Source organism: Ceratotherium simum, chromosome 5, assembly GCF_057802395.1.
Source record: "Ceratotherium simum simum isolate JZ-2026a chromosome 5, ASM5780239v1, whole genome shotgun sequence".
In the NCBI taxonomy this organism is placed as follows: Eukaryota; Metazoa; Chordata; class Mammalia; order Perissodactyla; family Rhinocerotidae; genus Ceratotherium; species Ceratotherium simum.
This window is the reverse complement of record NC_141904.1, coordinates 26,614,492-26,638,969: the sequence shown is the minus strand read 5'-3', so window position 1 is coordinate 26,638,969 and position 24,478 is coordinate 26,614,492. Positions and strand designations below refer to the sequence as shown.

The window sequence follows — 24,478 nt, the reverse complement described above, 5'->3', positions numbered from 1 at the left end:
TGACTGCTCTAAAGCAGGTGTTTACCAGAACAGGGCAATAAGTAGTATTGCAATTAGGGATGTCAAGGGTATATTTAAAACCCAGTGCAGAGAGGGAGTCAAGATGGCGGCGTAGGCAGACTCTGAACTCACCTCCTTCTGTGGACACAGCCAATTTACAACTACTCGTGGAAAAATTACCCCTGAGACAGAGCTGAAAACTGGATAAGAGGAACTCCTGCAACAACGGACAATCCTGACTGGGGTGGAAGAGGCAGAGACTCCCTTCCGGAGAGGAAAAACGCCGCCTTCACAAGCCGCCAGCTTCACGGCCGCCGGGAGCAGCTCACAGGTACACAGCCTCCCTGGAGACGCGGGGCCCTGAGCCGGGGAGCGCCCCTGCTGTGGGCATTGTGTGGACCCAGCACAATCGAGACCAGCGGCATAATATCTGACTTTGCTGCTACTAAAGCATTGGGTAGCATCCCCAGAAAACCCGGCTCACAAAGAAACTAAAACTGGCTCTTAAAGGGCCCGCGCACAAACTCACCTGTTCCAGAAAGCATCCTAAAATCACCAGAAAGAAAGGTGCACACTGCTTTGGTGACAAGAGACTCACCTAATAGGCCCTGAGTGCATCTCGGTGAGGGGTGAGACCTCTCCAGGGACTGGGACATTGGCGGCGGCCATTGTTGTGGCCTGGTGTGAGCGTGCTGACACAGACGCCATTGGAGTTTTCCCTGAGACCTGCTAGCCCAGGGTCTGCTCCACCCGCTAGAGCACCGATTTAATCCAGCTCAGCCAGGGCAGGCAGCCCACCCTAGAGACTGGCCCCACCTAACAACAAACCCTCAGGCAACGTGTGGGCCTGCATAGATTGGTGACTGGATTTTCTGCAGCCTGGCAACTGAGCTGACTTGAGCGGGGCAGGGTGTGCACAAGGAGCGGGTGGAGAGTGTGGGGTGGTGGCGGAGTGTGTGGGGCTCCCGCCGTGGAGAGACTGGGTCCGCTTGGGGAGGTCGGGGCGCTCACACGGGGCAGGACTGTGTTGACTGTGTGTGTGGACCTGTGGGCGGCAGGGCTTGTCAGCTGCAGAAGACTTGTGCTTCTCAAAGACCCACATAGGAGGTTTGCCCCACCTTCCAAAGCCTGAAACAATTGGGTGCTCCTGTGCCTGAGGCCAGCCCCACCCAGCTGCAATCCTCAGAGAGCTGACAAGAGACCTAATAGGCTAGAGGTTTACAGCAATTCTAAGGCCCTGAGCCTAACAACCTGCCACGCTGGGGGCCTACTCACTTAAAAGAAATACTGCAACACAGATGTGGTATTAGAACTTGCAGCCAACTGTGCTGGGGCTCCTCACACCTGATAAAGAGACTGAAGGGCCCACAACAACTACAAGCAGCTGAGCATTACAACAGCTGGCCAGGAGCATAACTCAGCCTCCCTGGGCGCCTATAGGGAGAGCTAACAGGCCACAATAGAAGGACACACGTAGCCCACATAGGGGCCACCCTGGAACATTGAGAACTGAGGGAAGCACACTGGAAGCCTCCTAAGCCATCACTTACATAAGGTCACCTATCCAAGAGCAGGAGACGTAGCTGACCTACCTAATACATAGACACAAGCACAGGGAAAGAGGCAAAATGAGGAGGCAAAAGAATACATTCCAAGTAAGGGAACAGGACAAAACCCCAGAAAAGGAACTAAGTGAAACAGAAATGAGCAACCTACCCGACAGAGAGTTCAAACTAAGAGTGTTAAGGATGCTAACTGATCTGGGGAGAAGAATAGATGAACTCAGTGAGAATGTCAACAAAGAAATGGAAGATATAAAAAAGAACCAATCAGAAATGAAGAATACAATACTGGAAATGAAAAATTCATTAGAGGGACTCAAAAGCAGAGTAGAGGATACAGAAGAACGGATCTGTGAGCTGGAAGAAAGACTAGAAGAAATTACCCAAGGTGAACAGGTAAAAGAGAAAAGAATTAAAAAGAGTGAGGACAGTCTAAGGGACCTCTGGGACAACATCAAGCGCACTAACATCCGTGTTATAGGTGTCCCGGAAGGAGAAGAGCGAGACAAGGGGGCAGAGAATCTATTTCAAGAAATAATAGATGAAAACTTCCCTAACCTAAGGAAGGAAACAGACATCCAGGTACAGGAGGCACAGAGAGCCCCAAACAAGATAAACCCAAAGAGGCCCACACCAAGACACATCATAATCAAAATGTCCAGAATTAAAGATAAAGAGAGAATCCTAAAAGCCGCAAGAGAATGTCAAGTTACATACAAAGGAAACCCCATAAGGCTATCAGCTGACTTCTCAGCAGAAACCTTACAGGCTAGAAGAGAATGGCATGATATATTTAAAGTGCTAAAAGGAAAAAACTTACAGCCAAGAATACTCTACCCAGCAAGGTTATCGTTCAAAATGGAAGGAGAGATCAAAAATTTCCCAGACAAGCAAAAATTAAAGGAGTTTGTCACCAAGAAACCAGTGTTACAAGAAATGTTAAAGGGACTGATTTAAGGGGAAAAGAGAAGACCACAAATAGGAAAAATTATCTATTTCCACGATTAGAACGTAATGGATACAAATGCACAAAAAGAAGTTGGATATGATATCAAAAACATAAAAGGAGGGAGGAGGGTAGTTAAAGAGTACAGCTTTCAGACAGAGGTCAAACTAAAGTGACCATCAATTCTGTATAGAAGAAGTAAGGAACAGAGAAGGACTACTAAAACACTGAGGGAAAAAAAAAAAAAGTAAAAAATGGCAGTAAGTACATACTTATCAATAGCTACTTTAAACGTCAATGGACTAAATGCTCCAATTAAAAGGCATAGGGTGGCTGACTGGATAAAAAAACAAGACCCATATATATGCTGCATACAAGAGACACACTTCAGACCTAAAGACACTCACAAACTGAAAGTGAAGGGATGGAAAAAGATACTCCACGCAAATGGCAATGAAAAGAAAGCAGGGGTAGCAGTACTCATATCAGACAAAATAGACTTTAAAACAAAAACTGTAAAAAGAGACAAAGAAGGGCATTACATAATGATCAAGGGAACAATCCAACAAGAGGATATAACACTTGTAAATATCTACGCACCCAATGTAGGTGCACCTAAATATATAAAGCAATTATTAACAGACATAAAAACAGAAATAGACAGTAACACAATAATAGTAGGGGACTTTAACACTCCACTTACACCAATGGATAGATCATCCAAACAGAAGATCAATAAGGAAACATTGGCCTTAAACGACACACTAGAACAGATGGACCTAGTAGATATATACAGAGCATTCCATCCAAAAACCGAAGAATACACGTTCTTTTCAAATGCACATGGAACATTCTCCAGGATTGATCACATATTAGGCCACAAAACAAGTCTCCATAAATTTAAGAAGATTGAAATAATACCAACCATCTTTTCTGACCACAACGGTATGAAACTAGAAATCAACTATAGGAAGAAAATCAGAAAAGCCACAAATACATGGAGATTAAACAAAATGCTACTGAACAACGATTGGGTTAACGAAGAAATCAAAGAAGAAATCAAAAAATACCTGGAGACAAATGAAAATGAAAATACGACATGCCAGAATTTATGGGATACAGCAAAAGCGGTTCTAAGAGGGAAGTTTATAGCAATACAGGCCTATCTCAACAAACAAGAAAAATCTCAAATAAACAATCTAACAATGCACCTAAAGGAACTGGAAAAAGAAGAACAAACAAAGCCCAAAATCAGTAGAAGAAGGGAAATCATAAAAATCAGAGCAGAAATAAATGAAATAGAGACCAAAAAAACAATAGAAAAATTAATAAAACCAAGAGCTGGTTCTTTGAAAAGATCAACAAAATTGACAAACCTTTAGCTAGACTCACCAAGAAAAAGAGAGAAGGCACAAATAAGTAAAATCAGAAATGAAAGAGGAGAGGTTACAACAGACACCTCAGAAATACAAAAGATTATAAGAGAATACTATGAAAAACTATATGCCAACCAATTCGACAATCTGGAAGAAATGGATAAATTCTTAGAATCATACAACCTTCCAAAACTGGATCAAGAAGAAGTAGAGAATTTGAATAGACCAATCACCAGTAAGGAGATCGAAACAGTAATCAAAAACCTCCCCAAAAATAAAAGTCCAGGACCAGATGGCTTCCCTGGTGAATTCTACCAAACATTCAAAGAAGAGTTAATACCTATCCTTCTCAAACTCTTCCAAACAATTGAGGAGGGGGGGAAGCTCCCTAACTCATTCTACGAAGCTGACATTACCCTGATACCAAAACCAGATAAGGACAACACAAAAAAAGAAAATTACAGGCCAATATCACTGATGAACATCGATGCGAAAATCCTCAACAAAATACTAGCAAATCGCATACAACAATATGTTAAAAAGATTATACACCATGATCAAGTGGGATTTATTCCAGGTATGCAGGGATGGTTTAACATTCGCAAATCAATCAACGTAATACACCACATTAATAAAATGAAGAATAAAAATCACATGATCATCTCAATAGATGCAGAGAAAGCATTTGACAAGATACAGCATCCATTTATGATAAAAACTCTGAATAAAATGGGTATAGAAGGAAAGTACCTCAACATAATAAAGACCATATATGACAAACCCACAGCTAATATCATCCTCAATGGTGAAAAACTGAAAGCTATCCCTCTAAGAACAGGAACCAGACAAGGATGCCCACTGTCACCACTCCTATTTAACATAGTATTGGAAGTCCTAGCCAGAGCAATCAGGCAAGAGAAAGAAAGAAAAGGGATCCAAATTGGAAAGGAAGAAGTGAAACTGTCACTATTTGCAGATGACATGATTTTATATATAGAAAACCCTAAAGAATCCACCAGAAAACTTTTAGAAGTAATAAACGACTATGGTAAAGTTGCAGGATACAAAATCAACATACAAAAATCAGTTGCATTTCTGTACACTAACAACGAAGTAGCAGAAAGAGAAATTAAGAATACCATCCCATTTACAATTGCAACAAAAAGAATAAAATACCTAGGAATAAACTTAACCAAAGAGGTGAAAGATCTGTACACCGAAAACTATAAAACATTGCTGAAAGAAATTGAAGAGGACACAAAGAAATGGAAAGATATTCCGTGCTCTTGGATTGGAAGAATTAACATAGTTAAGATGTCCATACTTCCTAAAGCCATCTATAGATTCAATGCAATCCCTATCAAAGTTCCAACAACATTTTTCACAGAAATAGAACAAAGAATCCTAAAATTTATATGGAACAACAAAAGACCCGAATAGCTAAAGGAATCCTGAGAAAAAGAACAAAGCTGGAGGTATCACACTCCCTGATTTCAAAATATACTACAAAGCTATAGTAACCAAAACAGCATGGTACTGGCACAAAAACAGACACACAGATCAATGGAATAGAATCGAAAGCCCAGAAATAAACCCACACATCTATGGACAGCTAATCTTCGACAAAGGAGCCAAGAACATACAATGGGGAAAAGAAAGTCTCTTCAACAAATGGTGTTGGGAAAACTGGATAGCCACATGCAAAAAAATGAAAGTAGACCCTTACCTTACACCATACACAAAAATTAACTCCAAATGGATTAAAGACTTGAATGTAAGACCTGAAACTATGAAACTTCTAGAAGAAAACATAGGCAGTACGCTCTTCCACATCAGTCTTAGCAACATCTTTCAAACACCACATCTGACCAGGCAAGAGAAACAATAGAAAAAAATAAACAAATGGGACTACATCAAACTAAAAGCTTCTGCACAGCAAAGGAAACCATCAACAAAACGAAAAGACAACCTAACAATTGGGAGAAGATATTTGCAAACCATACATCTGATAAGGGCTTAATCTCCAAAATATATAAAGAACTCATGCATCTCAACAACAAAAAAACTACCAACCCAATTAAAAAATGGGCAAAAGACCTGAACAGACATTTCTCCAAAGAAGATATACAGATGGCCAACAGACACATGAAAAGATGTTCAAAATCACTAACTATCAGGGAAATGCAAATCAAAACTACAATGAGATATCACCTCACGCCTGTCAGAATGGCTATAATTAACAAGACAGGAAACAACATGTGTTGGAGAGGTTGTGGAGAGAAGGGAACTCTCATACACTGCTGGTGGGAGTGCAAACTGGTGCAGCCACTATGGAAAACAGTATGGAGATTCCTCAAAAAATCAACGATAGAACTACCATATGATCCAGCTATTCCACTGTTGGGTATTTATCCAAAGAACTTGAAAACACCAATTTGCAAAGGTACATGCACCCCTGTGTTCATTGCAGCCTTATTCACGATAGCCAAGACTTGGAAGCAACCTAAGTGCCCATCAAGGGACGAATGGATAAAGAAGCTGTGGTATATATACACAATGGAATACTACTCAACCATAAGAAACGACGAAATCCAGCCATTTGTGACAACATGGATGGACATTGAGGGTATAAGGCAAAGTGAAATAAGTCAGAGGGAGAAGGTCAAATACCGTATGATTTCCTTCATTAAGTAGTAGATAATAAGAACAATAAACAAACACATAGGGACAGAGATTGGATTGGTGGTTACCAGAGGGGAAGGGGGGAGGGAGGAGGGTGAAAGGGATAATTCGGTACATGTGTGTGGTGATGGGTTGTAATTAGTATTTTGGTGGTGAACATGATGTAGTCCATGCAGAAATAGAAGTACAATGATGTACACCTGAAATTTTTACAATGTTATAAACCAATGTTACTGCAATAAACAAAAAATTAAAAAAAAAAAAATAAAAAAAAAAAAAATAAATAAAACCCAGTGCATGTCTAGTGCCAATTAAAATACACTGATCTAACCAAAAGCCCATAGCAAATTGATCTCACAATGTTCAAATAAATAAATTTGACAGAACTTGGCCATGAAATAGATGTCTATTTTAGCCTAGAAGCATGCTCACAACCACTTCAGGGCTCGTAGGTGTTGAAAGAAATGTTATTAAGGAGCAGAACTCCAGATGGTCCCAGGAACAGGGTTTGTTTTATTATTATAAACACAATGAAAGGCTGACAAGCTCTATGAATGACAGACAAAAATAACAAGCAATAAATAAAATGCTAAGACTGATGCCTTATGAGAAGAGGCTGAGTGGCTCTAAGCAAATACGGCATATAACAAGGAAAGAATCTTCCTGGAGAAAGAGGAATAAAAATATCACCAGTGAAGGCCCAGGGAGAAAAGGGAGATAAGTTGTTTTCTCTGTATGTCATTTATGCTCTCTGCTGTCCCCAAGATAAGCATGTGTAACTTACTATTATTATTATTTTAATTTTGGATTATGAAACACTTCAACCATATGCAAAACTATATGAAATGTTAAAATGAACCTTCCTGTACCACCAACCAGCTGTTATCAATTCATGGGCAAACTTGTTTCATTCTAATTCCCACCCACTTTCCACATCTCCTTTTATAATCAAATATCAAATATGATATAATTTCATCTGTAAAAATAGTTATGTCTCTAAAATATGAGAGCTCTTTTTTTTAACATAGCCACCTTATCATAAGAACATCTAAAAATTTAACAATAGTTTCTTAGTATCATCAAATATGCAGATAGTTCAAATTTTCAGTTGCACCATAAATATCAAAGATCTTTTATTTTATGTTTATATTTTGTTTCTTTGAACCAGGATCTAAATAAAGTTTACATAGTACAACTGTTTGATATTTTTAAGTCTCTTTCTTTCTCTCTAGGTTCTCTCTCTCTCTCTCTTTTCTTGAGATGTATTTGTTCAAGAAATGTGGTCCTATAGAATTGCCATGGTTTAATTTTTGCTGACTGCATCCTCATGGTGTTTAACTTGGTCTGCTGTGCTCTGCATGTCCTATAACTTGATAGCTGGATTTAGAATCTCACCAAATTCAAGATTGCTTTGGTTTGGTTTGATTTTTGGCATTGTTACCTGAGAAATAATGTTGAGTTCTTTCATCAAATGTCTAGTTGCCTCTCATTTTGTGATATTAGCAGCTTTTGATCCTCAGGGCCTAGATCCATTAAGTCCTTAAAGATTGCAAAATGGCATATAAAGTGCATATACGTTGGCATACACATTGCAAAATTGCAATATCCTATTTCTATTATTTCTTTTTCATCTATTAGCTGGAATAGTTTTTTAAAGAGACACTTACCCTCTTTACCCTATTTGTTTACCCCACGGTGCAGTTCATATTGAAAAAGAAGAATACATGTGTGATTCGTTACCTTTATTTAACAGTCTTATAAATAATGAGCTGATTAATTATCATTCTTCAGTGGTGATCAAACTTTTTTGAATGATTTTAAAATCATGGATTAAATGTTCTTGGAGTTCTAAATCTCTTGTAGTTATCCTTTTTATTGGTTTACAAAGTATCTCCCTTTTGGCCATGAGAGCCTCTTCAAATTTGTCTTTTGAATTCTTTCGACCCCACTCTGGTGGTCATTGATAATTTCCTTGCTGTTAGATCTGTAAAGTTGTTCCAGACACATATATTTATTGCCCCAGTTCTGAACTCAGCAATTTCTCCAAATCCCCTGGTTCCTCTTGGTGTGACCACAATATGAGAATTAAGTGTACTCATTGCTTCTGAATTATTTGTTGTTTTTAGTCCTCTTAGTTGGGTAGACCAAGAAATATTTTTTGTAATATGATAAGTAATGGCATCATGCGGATACTTTAAAGGCAAAGTCAGGATTTCAAAATTTTTACATAACTTCTCTCTTACATTTTCATCTACTCTCTTCAATGGTGAAAAATTCCAGTTGTCAAGGACACTGGAGATGCTAGAATTAAAACATCCCATAATTACTCATTAATTTTACCCCACATTACCCACAGTGAAACAAAATTATAGTACTGACAACTACCACTAATAATATGGTTACTAAAAATTTTATAAATTTTTATTTTGCATTTCTTCTTGTAATTCAATGTACCGCATTAGTGAGTATTATCAAATTAATGTGTTCCACATGACTTCGAATAATCTCTTTCTATGCCTCCAAGTACATGTTGATTTACTGCAGTTAATATTTGTAATTTTAGAAATTAATAAATATTTAATATTATTTAACTTTTACATAAAACATTTGCATATTTCCAAGTCAAATCTATAAAATTAGTCACATTTAAAGAAGTGTAAACTCTATCTCTATTCTCTCCCTTATAGGTTAATTAATTAATTAATTATTTTATGGTTTACCCTTCCATCATTATTTAGGAAAAGTAAATACCTATACAATATGACCTTTAGAGAGAGGATAGCATATCATTTTAATATATGGTTTATTTTAGGGAAGTTTGCATTTCTGTTCCCATGTTTCCTTTAGTATTAATACCATTTTACGATATCCTTTCAGAATCACTTTCTATTGGCGCTTTACTAAGAAGACTGAAATTAGCTAATAAACTTTTATTCCCTTACTCCAACCTCTCCCATAGGATGTAACTTGAAGTAATATTATTTTACCTCCAGGTAATAACTGGTATTTTATATTTTGACATACTCTTCCCATTGTCCTCCTATTTTTTTAAATAATTGAGCTGTATCTTTTGTCAGAGCATACAACTATGATATACTATAATTTCTCCCTTATAAGCATAATTTATTCTTAATTCTAAATGCAATGTACTTATATACGCGTAGTCTTTTAATCTATATCTTCCCAATTACTTTGGTAATCAAAGCTCATTCTGTAGCAGATTCCTGAGGAAGGTTTCGTGGGAAAAAAATTCTCCAGGATCTTATATTTTGATAACTGTTAATGCTGCTTTTATTTTGAAAATCAGTTTAGCAAGATATACTATTCTTGATTCACATATTCTTTCCTTGAATATGTTTCCTTAGGCAAGCATTGTCATCTGACATAAAGGGTTGCTATTAGAAAGTTCTGATGACACAATGATCTTTCCCTTATGAGTGATTTGCTCTTTTTGTTTAGAAGTCTAGAGAGTATTTTTAAAGTTTATTGTTATATTTTACTAGACCAAGTCTCAGTGTTGGCCATGCTAGTGACTTTTCAATTTCTTAAATATTTATTATTAATATTTGTGTTTGATTTTTCTCCATTGGGAATTCCTACTATACATATGTTGGATCTTTCTTGAATATCTTCTACATTTATCATTTTCCTTCAAATCCTATCTGAGATGTGTCATTTCTTTTTCACTTTGAATATTCTTCCTCTTAAACTTTGATTTATCTTGAGGAATTACCTGTTGTTTTAATTCTTTTATGTTTTTTATAGTTTAATATTAATTTCTGAAATACATTTCTTTTATTCTAATTCTTTCTTAATTTCTGTAATTTCATTTCATATTTTTTCTTAATTGTAATTTATGTTGTTCTCTCATGTCTTCTGTTATTTTCTTAGTCTATTCCAGGCCACTTTGAAATAGTGGGTTGTAATTTCTTCTGTTTGACATGCTACTTTTTTGTCTATAGGTTTGTTATGTGGTATCCTTCCCACCACATTTTTCCTTGTAATGCCTTTGTAAGGGATTCAAACACAAGATTTTTCTATTCCTAATTTTTATGTAATTTTAATTTTCCTGAACTTTAAGAAGGAGGGTTGGATTAGGAGAGTTTTTCAGCTTCATACTGTAGAGTACCAGCTTCTCTTGTTTTTGTGAAGAGGTCAAAAATATGGTCTCATACTTGTGGAGATCTCCACGCACTGGTTCCCTTCCCCACTTCTGTTTGGGCCTTCTCTTTGCTTTGTCCTGTCCAATTTAATATAGATCCAAATCTCAGTAGTGTCTTCTTTTTTTTTCTTTGAGGAAGATTGGCCCTGCACTAACATCTGTTGCCAATTTTCCTCTTTTTCTTTTTTTCTCCTCAAAGCCCTGGTACCTAGTTGTATATCATAGTTGTAGAGTTGTAGCTCTTCTATATGGGACGCCACCTCTGCATGGCTTGATGAGAGGGGCGTAGGTCCGTGCCCAGGAGCCAAACAGGCAAACACAGTGCTGCCGAAGCGTAACGTATGAACTTAACTGCTATGTGCCTGTGGTCACCTGATTTTTGACAAAGGTGATTGTTTGTAATGCAGTAGTCAGTCATGTGAAAATACATTTTTTTATTGATGTTTTAATAGTTTATAACATTGTGAAATTTTGGGTTGTACATTTTTGTTGTCCATCACCATATATATGTCTCCCTTCACCACTTGTGCCCACCCCCTACCCCCATTGCCCCTGGTAACCACAATACAGTTTTCTCTGTCCATGTGTTGGCTTATATTCCACATATAAGTGAGATCATACGGTGTTTGTCTTTCTCCTTCTGGCTTATTTCACTTAACATAATACCCTCCAGGCCCATTCATGTTGTTGCAAATGGGACAATTTTGTCTTTTTCATGGCTGAGTAGTATTCTGTTGTATATATATACCACATCTTCTTGATCCAATCGTCAGTCGAGGGACACTTAGGTTGCTTCCATTCTTGGCTATAGTGAACAATGCTGCAATGAACATAGGGGTGCATAAGCCTCTTTGGATTGTTGATTTCAGGTTCATTGGATAGATTCCCAGTAGTGGGATAGCTGGATCATAGAGTATTTCTATGTTTAATTCTTTGAGGACTCTCCATACCGTTTTCCATGGAGGCTGCACCAGTTTGCATTCCCACCAGCTGTGTATAAGGGTTCCTGTTTCTCCACATCCTCTCAAACATTTGTTGTTTTTTGTCTTGGTGCTTATAGCCATTCTAATGGGCATGAGGTGATATCTTCATGTTGTTTTGATTTGCATTTCCCTGATGATTAGTGATGTTGAACATCTTTTCATGTGCCTATTGGCCATCTGTATATCTTCTTTGGAGAAGTGTCTCTTCATTTCCTCTGCCCATTTTTTGATCAGGTTGTTTTGTTTTTTTGTTGTTCAGTTGTGTGAATTCTTTATATATTATGGAGATTAACCCCGTGTCAGATACATGTTTTGCAAATATTTTCTCCCAGCTGGTGGGTTGTCTGTTCATCTTGATTCTGGTTTCGTTTGTCTTGTAGAAGCTCTTTAATCTGGTAAAGTGCCACTTGCTTATTTTTTCTTTAGTTTCCCTAGTATGGGTGGGCATGTCATCAGAAAAGATTCCCTTCTGACCAATGTCAAATAGTGTGTTGCCTATGTTTTCTTCTATGAGTTTTATAGTTTCAGGTCTCACCTTCAGGTCTTTGATCCATTTTGAGTTAATTCTTGTGAATGGCAACAACAGATGGTCCACTTTCATTCTTTTGCATGTGGCTGTCCAGTTTTCCCAACACCATTTATTGAAGAGACTTTCCTTTCTCCATTGTTTGTTCGTAGTTCCTTTGTCTAAAATTAGCTGTCTGTATATGTGTGGTTTTATTTCTGGGCTTTCAATTCTGTTCCATTGATCTGTGTGTCTGTTTTTGTACCAGTACTATGCTGTTTTGATTACCATTGCTTTGTAGTATGTTTTGAAGTCAGGGATTGTGATGCCTCCAGCTTTGTTCTTTTTTCTTAGGATTGCTTTAGCTATTTGGGGTCTTTGTTGCCCCATATGTATTTTAGCATTCTTTTTTCTATTTCCGTGAAGAATGTCATTGAGATTCTGATTGGGATTGCGTTGAATCTGTAGATTGCTTTAGATAATATAGACATTTTAACTATGTTTCTTCTTCCAATCCATGTGCGTGGGATGTCTTTCCGTTTCTTTATGTCATCATCGATTTCTTTCAATAATGTCTTGTAGTTCTCATTGTATAGGTCTTTCACCTCCTTGGTAAGTTTTATTCCTAGATATTTTATTCTTTTTGATGCAATTGTAAATGGTATTATCTTTTTGAGCTCTCTTTCTGTTAGTTCATTATTAGCATACAGAAATGCAACTGATTTTTGTAGATTGATTTTGTACCCTGCAACTTTGCTGTAGCTGTTGATTATTTCTAATTGTTTTCCAATGGATTCTTTAGGGTTTTCTATATATAAAGTCATGTCATCTGCAAATAGTGAGAGTTTCACTTCTTCATTGCCTATTTGGATTCCTTTTATTCCCTTTTCTTGCCTAATTGCTCTGGCCAAAACCTCCAGATGTTGAATAAGAGTGGTGAGACCCTGCCTTGTTCCTGTTCTTAGAGGAATGGCTTTCAGTCTTTCCCCATTGGGTATGATGTTGGCTTTGGGTTTGTCATAAATAGCTTTTATTATATTGAGGTACTTTCCTTTTATACCCATTTTGTTGAGAGTTTTTAATCATAAATGGATGTTGTATCTTGTCTAATGCCTTCTTTGTGTCTATTGAGAGGACCATGTAGTTTTTATTCTTTGTTTTGTTGATGTTGTGTATCACGTTGATTGACTTGCAGATGTTGAACCATCCCTGTGTCCCTGGTATAAATCCCACTTGATCATGGTGTATGATCTTTTTAATGTATTGATGTATTCAGTTTGCCAATATTTGTTGAGGATTTTTGCATCTATGTTCATCAGCAATATTGGCCTGTAATTTTCCTTCTTTGTATTGTGTTTGTCTGACTTTGGTATTGGGGTGATGTTGGCTTTGTAGAATGAGTTAGGAAGTGTTCCCACTTCCTCTATTTTTTGGAATAGTTTGAGAAGGATGGGTATTAAATCTTCTTTGAATGTTTGGTAAAATTCGCTGGAGAAGCCAGTGACTTTTATTTTTTGGGAGGTTTTTGATTACTATTTCAATCTCTTTACTTGTGATTGGTCTATTCAGATTCCCCATTTCTTCTTGGCTCAGTTTTGGGAGGTTATATGAGTCTAAGAATTTACCCATTTCTTCTAGATTGTCCATTTGTTGGCATATATTTTCTCATAGTATTCTCTTACAATCCTTTGTATTTCCATGGTATCCATTGTAATTTCTCCTCTTTCATTTCTAATTTTATTTACTTGAGCCTTTTCTCCTTTTTTCTTAGTAAGTCTGGCTAAGGGTTTGTCAATTTTGTTTATCTTCTCAAAGAACCAACTCTTTGTTTCATTAATCTTTCCTACTGTTTTTTGGTCTCAATTTCATTTATTTCTTCTTTGGTTTTTATTATTTCTCTCCTTCTGCTGACTTTGGGCTTTGTTTGTTCTTCTTTTTCTAGTTATGTTAGGAGTAATTTAAGGTTGCTTATTTGGGCTTTGTCTTGTTTGTTAACGTGGGCTTGTATCGCTTTGAGTTTCCCTCTCGGGACCACTTTTGCAGCATCCCATATGATTTGGTATGTCATATTTTCATTTTCATTTGTTTCCAGATAGTTTTTGACTTCTCTTTTAATTTCATCAATGATCCACTGGTTGTTCTGTAGCATGTTGTTTAATCTCCACATTTTTGTCACTTTCCCAGGTTATTTTGTGGTTGATTTCCAGTTTCATAGCCTTATGGTCTGAAAAGATGCTTGTTATGATTTCAATCTTCTCAAATTTATTGGAGCTTGCCTTGTTTCCCAACATATGGTCTATCATTGAGAATGTTCCATGCATGCTTGAGAAAAATGTGTAGTCAGCTATTTTTGGATGGAGTGCTCTGTATATGTCTACCAGGTCCATCTCGTCCAGTTTTTCATTTTAGTCCACCCTTTCTTTATTGACTTTTTGTCTGGATGATCTATCCATTGATGTAAGTGGGGTATTAAAATCCCCTACTATTGTTGTGCTGTTGTTAATATCTCCTTTTAGATTTGTTAATAGTTGCTTTATGTACTTTGGTGTTCCTATGTTGGGTGCATACATATTTATAATTGATGTGTTTTCTTGGTGGAGTGTCCCTTTTATCATTATATACTTCTCTTCTTTGTCTCTCTTAACCTGTTTTATCTTGAAGTCTACTTTGTCTGATATGAGTATGGCAACACCTGCTTTATTTTGTTTGCCATTAGCTTGGAGTATTGTCTTCCATCCTTTCACTCTGAGCCTGTGCTTGTCTTTAGAGCTGAGATGTGTTTCCTGGAGGCAGCATATTGTTGGGTCTTGCTTTTTAATCCATCCTGCCACTCTGTATCTTTTGATTGGAGAGTTCAATCCATTTACATTTAGGGTAATTATTGATATATGAGGGCTTAATTTTGCTGTTTTGTCATTTATTTTCCAGTTCTTTTGCATTTCCTTTGTTTCTTGTCCCATTTGTTTCGGACTGCCAATTCAGTTTGGTTGTTCTGTCTTATGACTCTTCTAATTTTCTCTTTGTTTATCATATGTGATTTTGTTTTGATTATTTGTTTAGTGGTTACCTTGAGGTTTGTATAAAAAATCTTGTGTATGAGATAGTCCATTATCTGATGGCCTCTTATTTCCTTATACTAAGTCAACTCAATCTCTTTCCTCTTCTGCTACTAAGTCGTACTTGTTATACCTTATTCTATCTTGTGCTGTGGATGTGTGTTTACAGTGATGAGGTTATATTTATTTTTGGTGAATTCTTTGCTTTGATCTTTGATTTTGGTATTTAATGGTTACTAACCTATTCTGGTAAAGATCTACTATTTTTCTGATTTTGTCTACCTATTTTTCTCCTTGCTCCAAGCTTTGTATTCCCTTTATCCTCTTTTTTTTCTGATTTTGTCTACCTATTTTTCTCCTTGCTCCAAGCTTTGTATTCCCTTTATCCTCTTTTTTTTTCAGGCCTGAAGGCCTTTGTGTGTATTTCTTGTAGTGGGGGTCTCGTGGCCATGAACTCCCTTAGCTTTTGTTTATCTGGGAAAGTTACTATTTCTCCCTCATATTTGAAGGATATTTTTGCTGGATAGAGTATTTTTGGCTGAAAGTTTTTGTCTTTCAGTATTTTGAATATATCATTCCAGTCTCTGCTAGCCTGTAAAGTTTCTGTTGAGAAATCTGCTGAGATCCTGATGGGAGTTCCTCTGTACATTATTTTTTGTTTTTGTCTAGCTGCCCTTAATATTGTTTCTTTGTCATTGACTTTAGCCAGCCTTACCACTAGATATCGTGGAGTGGGCCTTTGCCTGTTGACTTATTTAGGTGACCTGTTGGCTTCACTTACTGGTATTTCCTGCTCCTTTCCCAAATTTGGGAAGTTCTTAGCTCTTACTTCCTTGAATAGGCTCTCTGTTCCTCTTTCTCCCTCTTCTCCCTCAGGAATATCTATCATTCTTATGTTACATTTCCTAATAGAGTCAGATATTTCTCGGAGACATTCTTCATTTCTTTTTAGTCTTACTTGTGTCTCCTCTTCCATCTGGAGCATATCTGTATTCCTATCCTCTATAATGCTAATTTTTTCCTCCATATTGTCAGCTCTGTTCTTTAAAGATTCCAGATTCTCCTTTATCTCCTCCATTGTGTTCTTCATCTCCATCAGTACTGATTGGTTTTTCATTATGATTTCAATCTCTTTTGTGAAGAAACTCCTAATCTCATTGAAGTGTTTGTCTGTGTTATCTCGTATTTCATTGAGTTTTTTTATGATAGCTATTTTGAAATCTCTGTCGTTTAGTTTATGGATTTCTGTGTCTTCAGGGTTGGTTTCTGGGTGCTTGTCATTTTCCTTCTGGTCTGGTGATTTCATGTATCTTTGCATTGTGGTTCTTGTATTCGCTTTGTTTTTCCTCATCCTGGAAATATCTGGTTGCAATTTCCACCCGCCACCACTGTGTGGGCATTAAGGGCTGTGTAATCTGAGCCCCCTGTGCTCTGCCCCAGCTGCTCGCTGCGATTGGCCAGCCACTTGGTCTTGTCTGGTCAGCTGAGCTGCACTGTCCGGCATCCGTGGGAGGAGGCTCTCTCTTTTGCTTTCTGGGTCCCTGGTGTGGGGGGCTTCTTGCTTGCCCCTCATTATCCACTCTTCTGGGGTGCTCAGATGTTGATGGTACCCCTGTAGCAGTTCTGAGTTCTCTGTGTGGGAGTTTCCCACTGGCTGAGAGAGCCTGAAGAGCTACAGTTGCCCCACAGAGGGCCAACCCTCCGCCCTCTCTGGGAGCCGTGCAGACTAGTATCACTGATCTGATGGGGAGGGACAGGAGTTCTCCTTACCTCTCCTCACTTCCTGCAGGGGCCCAGCACGTTCCACTCTCAGATGTGCGGCAGTGTGGATCTTTCTGATCTTCCTTTTCACTGTCTAGGAGTCCATTATTGGTCTGTGACTGGTTCCTTTTGTTGTATCTTATTGGGGGAAGTGACCCTGACATCACTCCCCGAAAATACATTTTTTGACTTATTCACACCAAAAAAAAAAAAAAATCAATTCTAGATGGATCAAACCTTAAACGTGACCTGTAAAACAATAAACTATTTGGAGAAAAACAGAAGAAAATCTTTATTCCTTGAGTGTGGGCAAAGATTTCTTAATAGGGCCCCAAAAGTGCTATCTATATTAAAAAATGAAATAAAATAAATGGCTACATTATAAGAAAGAACTTATATTTATCAAAAGACACTAATAGAATGAAAAGGCAGCACATGAAATTGGAGAATATATTCACTATTACATTTAACAAAAGACCCATACTCAAAATAAAGAACTCTTACAAATCAATAAGAAAAAGTCTGACAACACAATAGATAATAGGCACTGAGACACTATATCCATTAAACAACAACTCCCTATTCCTTCCTTCTCTCTCCCCTGGCAACCACCATTCTACTTTCTATCTCATTGAATTTGGCTACTCTAGGTAAATTATGTAAGCAGAATCATACAGTATTTGTCTTTTTGTGATTGCCTTATTTCACTTAGCATACTGTCCTCAAGGTTCTTCTATAATGTAGCATGTGTCAGAATTTCCTTCCTTTTTAAGGCTGAATAATATTCCATTATATGTGTATACCACATTTTGTTTATCCATTCATTCATTGATGGACACTTGGATTGCTTCCATCTTTTGGCTATTGTGAACAATGTTGCTATGAACATATATACATCTCTTCAAGATCCTGCTTCCAATTCTTTGGGGTATATACCCAGAAGTGGGATTGCTGGATCATATGGTAATTCTATTTTGAATTTTGGGGGGAACCATCATACTGTTTTCCATAGAATTTGCACATTTTCATTTCCACCAACAATTGGAACAAGGGTTTCAATTACTCCACATCCTTGCCAACACTTGTTGTTTTCTGTTTTTTGATAGTTGCCATCCCAGTGGTATGCGATGGTACCTCATTGTGGTTTTGATTTAAATTTCCCTAATGATTAGTGATGTTCAGTATCTTTTCATGTGCTTATTGGACACTTGTATATCCTCTTTGGAGAAATAGCTATTCAAGTCCTTTGCCAATTTGTAAATGGCGTTGTTTTTTGTGGATGTTGGCACAAAACATTTTTAAGAGAAATTAAAGAAAACAAATATCAATCAATAAATAAAGCACTATGTTCATATATTGAAAGATAACATTTTAAAGATGTATACTCTCCAGAAACTGATCTTTAGATTCAATGTAATCTCAATAAAAATGTCAGCAATTTTTTTGTGGCTATTTACTAGCTAGTTCTTAAATCCATATGGAAGTTGCTATAAACTGAATGTCTATGATCTCCCCAAAATTCATATGTTGAAACCTAATTCCTAATGCGATGGTATTTGGAGCTAGGGCCTTAGGGAGGGGATTAGGTCATGAGGGTAGAACCTTCATGTGTGGGATTAGTGCCCTTAGAAAAGATGCCCCAGAGAGCTCCCTTGCAAATTCTGGCATGTGAGGACACAAGGAGAAGATGGCTGTCCAGGAAGTGGATCCTCACTAGATGTTGAATCCGCTGGTGCCTTGATCTTGGACTTCCCAGCCTCCAGAATTGTGAGAAATCAATTTCTGTTGTTTATAAGCCACTCAGTCTATGGTAGTTTGCTATAGCAGCCCAAAGAGACTAAGACAGAAGAGAAAGGTACCAAGGATATCCAAGGTAATTTTAAAGAAAAACAAAGCTGAAGACCTTACACCACCACATACCAAGGCTATAACATACAACTATAGGTATTAAGAATGTGACTTACTTGTGAAGGGATAGACAAAGAGATCAAGGCAACAGAATAGAATCCAGAAACAGAACCACCTGATTTATAAACAAGGTGATATGGTAATGCCTTGGATTAAGTAGGGTCTTTTCAATAAATAGTGGTAGATCAATGGGAGCACTTCACCCCCAATCTTAGAGTAAACATAACAAACAATTCTAGGTTGACAGTAGTTATCAATGTGAAAGGTAAAACAATAGCACTTTCAGAAACAAATGTTTTTTAAACTAGACTCTTAAAGCCCTATCTTTAGAGGAAAAACTAAGTCTGACTACCTTAAAGCAGTAATTTTGTTCATCCAAAGTTACCATTTCACAGGGTGAATAATGAAGCTACAATGTTAGAGATAATGTTTATTACACCTATATCCAACAAATGATTCATATTTTTAATATATAAATAACTACTATAACTCAATAACAAAAGGCAAAACAACCCAACAAAAATGGGCAGAATACTTGAATAGCCATTTCACAAAAGATAAAATTCAAATATCCAATAAACATACAGAAAGTGCTCAACATCATTAGACATCAGGGAATGGCAATTAAAAAGAACAATGAGATACCTCTACACACCCACTAGAATGAACAAACGGAAAAGAAACAAACAATACTGTTGATAAGGATGTGGAGCGACCGGGACTCATACACTAATGATGTGAGTAGAAATTGATATAACCACTTTGGAAAACTCTCTGGTAATATCTGTAAAAAATTAACAAACTCATACTATATGACTCATCGATTACACCACCGGGTTTGAATCTATTAAACATGTATATATAAAAATATACGTTCACTAAAGGTCATCTACCAGTATTTTTATTGCAACACTATTCATAATATGTTAAAGCCACACAAAGGTACATCTGCAGTAGAACAGATAAACAAATCATGCAGCAAATTTGTAGGAGTTTATCACCGCAAATGAGTTATTTCAGGCAACAGGATCAACAGTTCATGTGAGTTAACAGTAAATGATGTGGAGGCTGAGTTATGGGAGATGAAGATAGAGGTAGGCAGGGGTTGGGCTGAAAGGCCAGTTAATTCAAACTTGACAATGAAAGCAGTTTGTATGAGAGACCCATTTCAGGGGCTGCGTATCTAGGAGCTAGGAGAGAAAGGGACTGGGAAACACAAAAGCTCATAGAAACAACAGGTGCTACTTACTGGGTGTTCATATGCTAGAAACTGTCACTGAATCGTCTAAACTCTATGAGGCAATGCGAATGAACAACTATCGCTACACACAAATCCACCTGTAAATCTCACAAATGGTGCTGGGAAACAAACAATAAACAAAAACATGCTATTTTATTCTACTTAGATTCCTTAGAAACTTATTCTGTAGAGATAGAAATCTGAGTAATTGCTACACTTGGAGAGGACAGTAACTAACGGGTGAGTTGTGGAGGCTTCTGTCTGTTTTTGAGGTGTTGGCTACACAAGCATGTTCAATTTATTATAAGTGATTAAGCTCTACACTCTTACAATCTGTTCCCTGCTCTTCACATATGTTACACTGAAATAAAAAGCATTAAAAAACACATAAATTAAAAACCACATGATATCCATGAGATTGGCAAAAATTATAAAACCAGATAATGTTCAGTGTTTGCAGGGATAAGGGTCTGTGAGAACTTTTATGTTCCGTGGCAGAGGGGATTGCAAACTTGTGCTGCCTGTCTAGAGTGAACTGTGGCAGTAGTTAACGAAAATTAAGGATGTGTGGACTATTCTATCCAGTAATCTTGGTCCTAGGTATATACTCCAGAAAAATACCATGCTTGTTACAAAGGAATATGCATGAGGTTGTTCATAATAGCTGTGTTTGTGGTAGGAAGTGTTGGCAACCTACTTGTCTGTCAATAAAGGAATGGTAAGTAAAATGTGGTGAATGTACAAAAAGGTACACTAGACAGCAGTCAGAAGTAATAAACTAAATTAACACACACCAAAACGTAACGGTCTTAAAAATATGTCAACTGAAAGAGAGAGAGAGAGACAGAGAAAAGAAAGAAAGCTGGAGAGCTATTTCACAATATTTTCCCTCAAAAATATCCACATCATAATCCTTGAAACCATAATATAAATATATTACCTTACATGGCAAACGGAGCTTTGCAAATACGATTAAGTTAAGAACCTTGATATTGGGAGATTATCCTGAACTATCTGGGTGGGACAAGGTAAAAGAAGAAGGCCCTTAAAAGCAGAGCAAGAAAGCAAAAGCAGAAGTCAGAGTGATGCTGTGTGAGGAGGAATCCACTCACCTTTCTTGGCTTTGAAGATGAAGGAAGGGGGCCACGAGCCAAGGAATATGGACAGCATCTAGAACCTGGAAAAGGCAAGAAAACCAGTTCTTTTCTTGCCCCTAGAGCCTCCAGAATAGAACACAGCCCTGAAAACACCTTTAGTTTAGTCCAGCAAGACCTGCATCTGACTTCTAACCTACAAAAATGTAAGATAATAAATTGGTGTTGTTTTAGGTCACCAAGTCTGTGGTAATCTGTTACAGCAACAATAGAAAACTAGTATACCTGTCAAAGATTGTGAAGATACAGATTAAATGGGAAAATACAATGCAATAAATTCAAGGAAAGATTGACCTGGCACTGATCGATGTTTAGAGAATTTGAAAATTTTTTTAGAAGGATTATATTATTAACTAACCTAATTAATTAATTAAAAGATTAGAATAGAGAAACCTCCCTCACCTAAAAATTCTGAAATTCATTTTTCTTTATGTTATATAAAAGACGCTTCTTTCTCAAATCATGAAAGCTAAAAGAAATACATTAATCACATTTTTTACCTTTTAAATAGCAATCATATTTCATGAGACAAATGTCAAGGAATACACAGTTAGTAATTGAATGGAACACCAGAGTTCTTCCACAATGCAGATTTCCTGAAAGTCAGGCGAGGCACAGCTGATGGGCAGTCATTTCCACTTCACATATGACTTGAGGGGCTCTCATTCTCACTCCTGTGCCCCCATTATAAGGGAATACCTAATATGTGGTTCCACATTATTCTTATTCTCCTTTCCAGTGATGTGGGGCTGCTCTCCCATCTACTTGCCCTTGAACCTTATGATTCTTTTTCCTTCCATCCCTTTCTTAGAAACAATATAAAAAGTAAAAATAAATTTATATTACTCAGTTATTACTATGAGCCAGATCTTTACTTCTGTTCTTCTGATTTAATCCTTCCAAATTCTAATAAGCTTTTTGTTTTTTAATCCTCACTTTGTTGATGGGGAAACAGAAAGTTGGTCAAGTAAAGTAACATACTCAAGCCATGCAGTTATTAAGTGAGGGATCCTAGATTTGAAGTTATGTTTGTTCTGATTCTAAAGCTGTTTTCATATCAAATTACATTGATTTTAATTTGCATAGCGTGACTTTTTTCCTACCAAGGTAGTGATTAAAATCCCTATTGACTATCAAGAGTGCTTTGCAAAGATATGACACCTAGATACACATACTCTGAATTACTTTGAACAAAAATAGGTGGAAATAAAAATTTTAAGTGCAAATAAAAAAAAGTCCAAGGCTCTTGTTTAAACATTATTTCTCTCAAATTCTTATAAAAAACATTTAGAGATAAAGACAGCTTTAGAGTGTTTTTAGAGTGAAACTAAATAAAAATTTGGCTATCCCATGATATCATAATTTAACTATTGCTCATGCCCTTTAGTGGAACAGAGAGGCCAGTTCAAACTGAGATTCCACTTTTGAACTTAAAATTCCACTTTTGAACTTAAAATTCATGTAAATATTATTTAAGAAGTAAACCTAGCACCATTTTCTTAATATGGTTCCTAACCCCTATACTAATGGACATTTCTTTTGATTTGCTGTGTTCATTAACACTGATTCCCCCATTTATAGGACCCTGGTCTCAATGAACCAAAATCACATGTACGAAATTAATAAAGCCCTCTTATATGTTATGTAGATTAGTGTGGAATAAAGTTCCATAATATCTCACCGCATTACCCGTGGTCTCTTAGACAGCAGTGCCTGGGATAAGCTACCTTCCTCTACCTAGCTATTACAGTCCATAAATTGTTGCTCAGATAGAACTTCCAACCAATGTTAGAAGAAATGTTCATTACAGTAACAAATCTCTCTGTATTCTGGTGGTCATCCAGGGGAGTCTGGGTGAATACTATTGTGCAATGACACTGTGCAGTACTCACAGTAGCCCTGGAAATGTTTCCTAAAGTCATTCACAGCTGTTCTTTCTATCAAATTCTTCTAACACAGTACCTGTCCTAAAACTAAATTACCAAACCAGAGCCTCTTCCTTTGAAAAATGCTCTTCCAGAATGTTCTCATTATGATTCATAATTATACTTTCTGGAAAGCACCATGGATCCATCTCCTGGTAAGCGCAGTTCAGCTGTGTAGCATTTATTAACATCATGCCTGGTACTGCAAAGTTATTAAAGCACAAATGTGGAATGTTAATATTGCTTTATTGGTTTTTCTTTGTTCTCTTGTTATTTTTAATTTATTTATTAATTAATTGAAAAACTGAATGTATACAAGAAGAGTGAGTACTGATAATCAAGACGTGGTGACTGTCTTCAAGTAACGCTCAATCACTAAGAGGTGAAAGAAAGATATGCAAGTATTTAATTGTGTGTGGTAAGTGCTGTGGTGGGAATGGTGAAGAATGCTATGAGAATATAAAGCAAAGAAGAGAAAAAAAATTACTCTTTGGAAAGAAGTGGATGGTCACTGGGGAAGGCTTTATGTAGGACAGAGTCTGGTTATGAATATATACGTGGGCTGTACAGAGTATACCTAACCATTTATGGGCAATATTCTGGTGCCGAGAGAGAGTAAATCCAGAGAAATAGTCTTCTAATAAAAGCTTGTCCTAATTAGGCTTGTGCCTAAGAGTGCTAGATATTATACCTTACGTCTCTCTAAACATCATCTCATACTGCTCATAGTTTAATTTCCACAACCACTCTGGGAGCTACTTAGGGTAAAAATTACCTTATTTTATACATGAAGACTCTGACACCTACAGAGACTAATGACGTGTCCAGGGTGAACAGCTACTTAGTGGTACCTCTAATTTCCAGTCTTGATAAAAGAACAAAGAAAAAATATGAAAGAACAAGATGCAATACTGTTTTCAGGGTATAAGAGCCTGTGAAATAAATTAAGAAAATGTACCATTTAGACTGTTTGGTCCCAAGTGTTAAAAACAAACTTGTGTTAACTTAAGCAGAGAGACGATTGATTGAAAGCCTATTGGGAAGCTTACAAATTCCCAGGAGGCGTTTAACTACTATAAGACCTCAGCAAGAACAGAAAGCTAAGAAGCCACAAAGACTAGTTGGAAGAAAATAATGGGGAGTTTCCTCCGGGTGCCGCAAGGACTGAGCTCCAACTGTTTGCAACCTTGTCTTAGGCCTCTCAAGAGTCACATTTTC

The 24,478-nt window shown here is 37.1% G+C and overlaps 1 long non-coding RNA gene across 1 annotated transcript in view; it reads right to left on the bottom strand.

Moving 5' to 3' along the window:
* LOC147916988 (uncharacterized) overlaps positions 1 to 21,353 on the bottom strand; it is a 110,450-nt gene extending 89,097 nt beyond the window's left edge. The window contains exon 1 of the long non-coding RNA XR_015552352.1: positions 21,294 to 21,353. This is a non-coding gene — a long non-coding RNA (uncharacterized LOC147916988). The remainder of the gene's footprint in view (positions 1 to 21,293) is intronic.
* Positions 21,354 to 24,478: the final 3,125 nt, after the last annotated feature.